This window comes from Marmota flaviventris, chromosome 7, assembly GCF_047511675.1.
Source record: "Marmota flaviventris isolate mMarFla1 chromosome 7, mMarFla1.hap1, whole genome shotgun sequence".
Classification (NCBI taxonomy): domain Eukaryota; kingdom Metazoa; phylum Chordata; class Mammalia; order Rodentia; family Sciuridae; genus Marmota; species Marmota flaviventris.
This window is the reverse complement of record NC_092504.1, coordinates 79,113,193-79,120,406: the sequence shown is the minus strand read 5'-3', so window position 1 is coordinate 79,120,406 and position 7,214 is coordinate 79,113,193. Positions and strand designations below refer to the sequence as shown.

General features: G+C 37.1%; 1 pseudogene; it reads left to right on the top strand.

Annotated features, from left to right (window-relative positions):
• The first annotated feature begins 5,218 nt into the window (after nt 1-5,218).
• Nucleotides 5,219-6,560, top strand: LOC114092812 (protein kintoun pseudogene; annotated as a pseudogene).
• The last annotated feature ends 654 nt before the right edge of the window (nt 6,561-7,214 follow it).

The window sequence follows — 7,214 nt, the reverse complement described above, 5'->3', positions numbered from 1 at the left end:
ATGTGCCATGATATGTCCTATAAAGAATGGATCTTTTCTGTCCCAGATTAGACTTTATATAGTGGAAAACAAAGAGAAAAGTGTAGAGGAAGGAGAAATCCTAGCAGCATCTTCAAGGGATACTATAGCATTAACTATATACTGACTATCAGAAAATAAATTAAATACAGAATCTTTAAACATCACAAAAGCTTGTAAAACTGCATTAAGCTCTACCTTTTGAGCTGATTGTTTGGGTACTAAAATGTAAAAGTTTTATCGGGGTAACTACTGCTGCTGTACCATTATTTGACCTATCAGTGAATGTATTTGGAGCATTCATGATAGGTGTTTTTCTTGTCATTTTTGGACAAACTACAAGATGCTTAGACCAAAAAAGACAACAAAGGATTAGATGGTAAATGATTATCAAATGAAACATGAGATTTAAACATGATTATTGCCTAAGTATTTAACTCATTAGCTAACACATCAATTTGATCCATAGTATATGGAGTAATAATTTTATTGGGAGAAATTCCAAACACTCCCTTTGCTGCTTTTATTCCTTTGAGTATTAATTGTCCTACAGCCTCAGGATACCTAGTAAGAATAGTGTTAGGAGAATAAGATAAATGTATCCACAATAATGGACCTTCTTGCCAAAATACTCCTGTAGGAATATTTTTTGTTGGTAGTACAATAAATAATAAAGGCAAACTTATATCAATTCTATCCAAATGCATATTTTCCATATAAGTTTCAATAATTTTTAATGCCTTTCTTGCTTCAGGTGTTAACAATTGGGGTGAATTTGGATCTGATGGACCTTTTAAGATATCAAATAAAGGTCCCAACTCTCCTGTTGGTATGCCTAGATAAGGCCTTATCCAATTTATGTCTCCTAATAACTTTTGAAATTCGTTAAGTGATTTGAGTTGATCTATTTGTATTTTAATATTTGGTGGATGGACCATGGTTGAGGATAATAGAACTCCTAAATGATTAATTGGAAAATTTTATTGTACTTTATCTATTGCTATCTCTAGATTATAATTTTTTAAATAAGTTTGTAAGTGTGGCATAACATTCCAACAATGTGTTTTTATCTTTATGTGCTAATAATACATCATCCATATAGTGAAATATTTGTAGTTCAGGATTTTGATTTCTAAGTGGCTGAATTGCTTTGTTAACATAAATTTGATACATAGTTGGGCTGTTAGCCATCTCTTGAGGGAGTAGTTTCCATTCATGTCTCTAATGAGGACCTTCATGATTCAGTGTAGGGATAGTAAACACAAAACTTGAACTATCCTCAGGATGAATTGTAATTGAAAAAAAAAAAAAAAAAAAAAAAAAAAAAAAAAACAACCTTTAATACCTATAGCTAAAACATACCAGGTTTTTGGCAAAGCACACAATTGAGGAATTCCTGATTGAGCAGGTCCCATAATAACTATCTCATTATTAATGGCTCTTAAATCTTGCAATAATCACTAATAACCTTTTACCATATTTCTTTTTTATGACAAAAATGGGAGTATTATGGGGAGTTATGGAAGGTTGTATATGTCCCTCCGCTAATTGTTGTTTGACCAGGACATGGGCTACTTGTATCTTTTCTTTAGTCATGGGCCACTGAGGAACCCATACTGGTCTTTCTGATTTCCAAGTAATTTTTATTGTCTTAGTGGCCCCTTATGAAAACCCAATCCATATCTATTTATTCCTTGGTCTATTTGAATTGGTGCTGTTATACCTTGTTCTAGTTCTCCTAATCTTTTTCTTTCCTAATACCTTGTCTAGCCCTAGTAGTGGGCGCATTAGGATTGATGATATTTGTTAATGTCAAACCTAATTGATCCAGGACATCTCAACCCCATAAATTTATAGGAAGATTATCCAATACATATGGCTATATAGTTCCTTCACATCCTTCAGGATTCTTCCAATCTAATACCATTGCACTTCTATGGGGATTGGTCACCACTCCTAGGCCTCAAAGCATTTGAGTGGCTTGTTGTAATGGCCAATGTTTTGGCCATTCTTGATGAGATATGATGCTAAGGTCAGCTCCTATATCAAGTAGCCCATTAAATTCATGTCCTTGAATATTTAGTTTTAGCATTGGGCGAGAATCTAAATTTAAAGACAGCATAGCCCAATCTACACCTGTGGAGCCTAGTCCCCTGGAACCTCTTTCTACAGTATGACTGGAAAATTTATCATGCAGGCTGGGTATTATTAATAACTGTGCTATTCTATCTCCTGGTGAAATTACTGATATAACTCTTGGAGAACTAGCTATAAATTTTATTTCACCTTCATAATCGGCATCAATTACCTCAGGACTTATAATAAATCCTTTTAGTGTAGAAGAACTGTGTCCCAATAATAAGCATACAGTTCCTTGGGGAAGAGGTCCTATTACTCCTGTGGGAATGATTTGAACTCCCATCTCTGGAGTTAGTACTGCTCTGACGGAGGCACAGATGTCCAACCCTGTGCTCTCTCTGGTTTGTCTGATGAGGGATTTAATGTGTCCTGGGCACTACCCTGATGCTATTGCTGGGTTCCTCCATTGCTCCATATATTTGTGGTTGTGGGCCCCGGAGCATTGAGCCCCCCAGTCCGTTTTTTTGGCAATGGAGCCTGATGCCTTTCTCCACAATATCGTGGGTAAACACCTGGTCTTGTCCGTTTTTTGATAAAGGAGTACCATCTATGGTGGTTTGAGAACAGCATTCATTAGCCCAATGTCTCCCTCTATGGCATCGTGGGCAAATACCCAGTATTCTATTACTTTGATACCTATCTTTGTTAAACCCTCCTTTTATGGGGCAACTCCTTTTAAAATGTCCTGTTTGTTCACAAATGTAGCATGTTTTCAGCCTGGCATCTAAAGCCTGTTGTACTGCAGTTGCCAGGACTTGCCCTTGTTCATTAATGTCTCTACATAATTTGACATATGTGTTTAAATCTCCATGTTTCCATGGTCTAATGGCCTCCTTACCCCATCTGTTTGCTTGCTCAAAGGCTAGCTGTTTAATTAATGGCATTGCTTGTTCTGTATCCCCCAAAACTCTGGCAGCTCTTTCAATAAGCCTATCTACAAATTCAGCGCAAGGTTCATTAGCTCTCTGTATTACCTTAGATAATTGACCTTGTAAATCTCCATGTCCTTGTAAAGTCTTCAATGCCCTAACTGCTTCTGCAGCAATTTGTGCATATATAGCAGGATCATATTCAATTTGTTGCCATTGACCCTCATAAGGTCCTTTTCCTAACAACATATCTAGATTTCTTTGAGGGCAACTGGCTGCTGCATTTCGCCTAGCTGTCTCCATGCAAAATTCCTCATTGGCAACCTTCCATAACAAATATTGCCCTCCATTTAGCACAGATTTACACCTGCTAGCCCAGTCTGCTGGTGTCATGTCCAAGTTGGTAATGGATTCAACCATGCTTACAGTGAAGGGTGCTTGGGGACCATAGGTTGTTACAGCCTCCTTTAACTGCTTCACTGTTTTGAAATCTAGAGCATGGTGAATTTGCTGCCCTCCTGCCTGCTCAAGTTCATGGCATGCTAATCTTTGAGGTCCTGTCTCAGGATTCCATCTATCAACTACGGGGGTTGAGGGCCACTCAGCTGTCTCTATAGGTGGAGCTATTGGTTGAATTACACCCTCTGGTGATAGAACAGTGCTAGTAGCAGCCTCCTGTTGTAGCTTTTCCCCTAATAGCCCCTTTTCCTTTAAATTTTCTTCCTCTGTCTGACTAGCTCGAGAGACCTTCTCTTTTGCTTGATCTAAAATGTGTTTTTCCATGGTCTGAACTTCTAACAATTTACTTAACACTCTTTCAGTTTGTTTTTTACTAATTTCTAATCTACTATAAAAATAACGCAACCCAACAAGATAACCCAAAACAAAACAGAAACAGAATGAAACAAACCGGAACAAAATATCATTGTATCAATTTTCTCTTCCTCAGGGCTGAACAACTTCAAACCTTGAGTCAACCATTTTTCCCAGTTTGCCTGAGAAAGTTCTATGGATAGGCAGCTTGAAACAAAAACAAAATAAATCAAAACAAGAACACATTGTTTTTTGAAATTGTCACCCATTCTCTCGCCTTCCCTCAGGGGTGAGCAATTTCACTTACCTCTGAGCTTCAGGCATTCCCCCGCATGGGCCGCCAAACCTGCAGTCTGGCTGGGCACAAAATCATGAGCCACTCAAGCAGGAACAAACTTCATTTCAAAAACTCTCGCAAAAATACCACGCACGTGGCCTTCTCCTGGGACACACTACACCAACAGGAAATCCCTCCTCCGAATTCCCTCTACTGCACTTCCCCAACCAATGGGAACACTCCAGGAGTCCCAGGAGAGCTCCAAAATAGCAGGCCTAGGCAGACAGCAGGGGTCTAATCTCCAATTGAATGCACATCTTAATATAATCATTATCATCTCAATGGCTTGCTGGAGTCACCTTTCAACCAAAAATGCCATGTATCATTCCTACTTGACTATGGCTCTCAGCACAGTTTTGCTTGTTTAAACATTCTTTAAATTTTTACTTTTATTTTTTTCCATTATTCTTGCACATATTGTTTAATTTATACTTAATTGTGACTTTTCCAAACCCCTTTCTTTTATCAATCTCTATTTTCCATATCATTTACTCAGAAAAGATACTCAATATCATTTCAGTTTTTTTTAAATTGATTAATTCTTGTTCTGTGTCCTAAAATGTAATCTATACTTCAAAATGATCTAGGGGCATTTTAAAAGACTATATATTCAGGTGCTGTTAAATTAACTGTTCTGTTCTAAATTGCACTTTATATAGAAATTTTTCTTATATTTTTCTTTCTGGGTGATCTGTCCATCATTGAAAGTGGTATATCAAAGTCCCCTACTCTCACTGCGTTGCAGCCTATCACCTTTCAGATCTATTAATACCTGTGTTTAATGTTTAGAATCACTAATTTTGGGTGCCTATGTATTTACAATTCTTATATCCTTTCAGTGAATTAACCCATATATTTATATGATGACCTCTTTTTCTTGTTTATTTTTTTTTTTAAATTAAGGTGTAAATTATCTGATAAAGTATAAGCTACTCCTGTTAGCATAATTGCAGCTATCTTCCTTTTCCCCACCCCTAATTTATGAATATTGTACTTATTCCCTAGAAATAGAAAGTAGCCCAAGATAAAACCTACTGGGAGCATGGGGAAAGCAGGCCCCATGAGAGACCCCCAGCCCAGATCCCATGGACACTGGGATCGCCACCCCAGGTGCCCTCAAGGTGGTGTGGTGTCTTTGTCAGCACGCACTGGGGAGGAGATAGAACTCCAGCTGGAAGAGCGAAGTTTGGGTAGGCACTCGGTTTTGCCACCAGGCCTAGAGGAGGAGTCATCCCCAGGAACTGGGAGGTCACCTGGGGATGGTGGTGTATGCTCCCCTATTACTTCATCCCTGGCCCTTGACCAGGAGTCTCCGGTAGGAAGAGGGAGTGCATGCGGAGATATCAGTGCAGAGACACGCGAGGACCTGGAGAGCCTGGTTGGCGAGACTTCTGATCCAGCAATGAGTGGCCCCGGAAGGAGAGCAAGGAACATTTGTGTCTTCTTATGCAGTGTAACCAGGATGAAGAATCCTTGACTCTGCTAATTCAAGTGCCGCACATTCAGCCTCAAAATCTTCAGTGGAATCTGAACCCCCTCTGGTACAAACTGTGCTTCTTCACACAAGACTTGGTTTACTCTTTCTTCTTGCAGTTTGCTCCAGAAAATAAATTAAGTACCAAAGAACCCCAGATCAGTGTTTCTTTAAACAATGCAGTGATAGTACTGGCCAAATCTCCACAGAGCCATGGACCTTGGTGAGAGTGGTACTATGGTTTAAACAAAGATTCTTTGGAAGAAAAGTTGTTTATTAATGAAGAAAATGTTAATGAGTTTCTTGAAGAGGTCCTGTGCTCTCCATTCACACAGAAAATGTCCCTGTCCCCACCATTAATTGAAGTTCTTCAGGTTGCTGATGAGAAGATTCAAATTCACGCAGAGTTACAAGAATGTAGTAATCCTGATCAGCTTCAAGGAAAGGAAAAAAAAAATTAATGAAGAATGTCATCTAACTAAAATAGAAAATGTAGAACATTTTACCACCTCTACAACTGATTCTGATTCATCTATAGCAGTTAAAGCACTAGAAATAGATATTTGTGGTTCCGTTGCAGGATTTCAACAAGAGTCTCTTGATGTTTCTCAAATGCTATCTGGAAAATCAAAGCAAACTGAAGCAAAAATGGAACGCGCTTTTATTAAACAGAAAGGTTATACTTACTCAAATGAGGACAAAGATAATTTAAAAGAACGGGTAATAACTAAAGAAAAAGAACTGGAAGGACATCACATATCTTTTTTTACTGAACAAAACTATAGTTCACAATATACCTGATTTTGATAGCATAAAAGAAACCAATATGCAAGATGGTACTGTGCATATTATTAAAGATCGTGTGACTCATTGTGCATTAACTTTTCAGAATTCTTTGCTATATGATTGAGATTAATTCTATATTATTTTGGAATTTAAATGTTGAGTAAAAAATTTTTGGACCTAAAATAGTTTCTTTCTGTTAAACATTAAAACAAAGGTAGTCAACAAAAAATACAATTAAAATTTGGATATTTTTTCTGAAAAAAAAAATATATAATTGTGAAAATGATTTTAACTTTTCATTGATAAATAATGATAACTAAATATATAAAATTTGGAATTTTAATTCCAATGGGTAAACTGTAGTATTTTTTTTCTTTAAATAGTTTAATCTTGGAGATGTTTTGTAATTCCTCTAGTAGATATATTTTTTGAAATAGAGATGTAAAATAGTTTTAATACAACCTGTGTGTGAGTGTATGTGTGTGTGTGTGTGTGTGTGTGTGTATATATATATATATATATATATATATATATATATATATATACATACATACATACATATAATGACTTCTGTGTTGATTTTTGCTTCTTCTGCTTACCCTTACTTTTAAATTTCAAAATAAATATTCACCAAGTTGTGTTTCTCACACAAAACAAAACAAAAACCCTAATGGCCTGGAGAAGTGCTTGTCTCTCTTCTCTCATTGAGAGATAGGAGATGATTTACCTGCCTCTACAATGGGGAGGAACTGGTTTCCCTGTTCACTTCCTTGAGAAG